Here is a 1340-nt window from a genome sequence, read left to right on the forward strand (position 1 = left end):
TCTACCCATGTGTTCCTGGGAATCTTACAAGAGCAGCCAAGGCTGCAGATCCTCCCACTGTTTGTTGTTCACACCAGCTAGTTTTCAGACTCTGAATAAACACAGTTTAGTTATGATTTAGCTACCATGTACAGAGGTTGACAGAACTACCCTCCATGAATATGTCCAATTTTTAAAATAGATACTAATTATCTTGGACTCACCCCAAAAAGCATTTGTACCCCTCAAATATGAAGGGCTGATACTTAGAAAGCTCTTGGGCAGGTCTCTCCGAGTTCAGCTTTATTCATAAAAGGCAGAGTCCTTCAGCTGTTCCCCAAAGCAAAAACAAACAAAATGCCAAGGGATGGATAGAGAGTTCTAAGAAAAGCTGAAGGGTCCCAGCAGGCCATCTGTCTGGGCAGAAGTGACATATATTCCGCCAAGGAATCATGGGGCTTGCAACCCAGCTCTCTGAATTACTGTCTGCCAGAGAGGCAGCCCATTGCAACCCTTCAGCTTTCACTGAAGTCTTTTGCTGGATGGTTGCCACTCCTGTTCTTCCCCTGAGGACAAGGGCACAGAGTTAACACTTGGCAAAGGGCTAGGAGTGCAAGCGGAATCAATGCAGGGACCTGCTCAAGAGACTATGAATTCCCCCGCTCCAGTTCTGCTCACAATTCATGTAAAAGAGTGCTTGCCTAGTTGAGCACCCTTGCTCTAAGTCTCATCCCTTCACTATTTTCAAAACCATCCAAACTAACTTAGGTAAGTGGGGGGCTAGGATTGCAGCCTTAGAGTAAGCCCCATTGAATCCAATAGGACTTAGTTCTAAGTAGACATGATTAGGATTGCACTGTTAGTGGCTGCAACCACCTACTGTTCATTCCATAAATTAATTGCATATTGTTCGTATCAGTCACCTGTCCTGAACCTACTGCTAGTCAATTTCACTGGGTAACCCTAAACTCTACTGTGATAAAAGAGGGAGGGGGGGGATCCTGGCCTCACCATTGAATGACACCAGTAACTGTTAGGGAATTATTCCTTTATAAATGTGCTTTTTGTGTATTTCAAAACACTTCACATACGTTGTCTCAGTAATAAGCTCCATTTGATAGATGCAATAATTTGAGTCATAGGTTCTGATATTTTGCTAATCTATTGGGTAGACAGAGGACCACTATTCCTGAGCACAAGGGAGAACTACTTAAACCTGCCTGAGAGGCTCCAATAAATCTTTGCCATGACCACATCAGTTTTGAGGAAAGCTCATTGTACAATGGAGAAGAGAAAAATACACAAATTTCTTTACTATTGCAGCATAAAAGTGTGGATTTATTCCATGAATGAGAATCAGC

The sequence above is a fragment of the Rhineura floridana genome, chromosome 5 (assembly GCF_030035675.1).
Source record: "Rhineura floridana isolate rRhiFlo1 chromosome 5, rRhiFlo1.hap2, whole genome shotgun sequence".
Taxonomy (NCBI): Eukaryota; Metazoa; Chordata; class Lepidosauria; order Squamata; family Rhineuridae; genus Rhineura; species Rhineura floridana.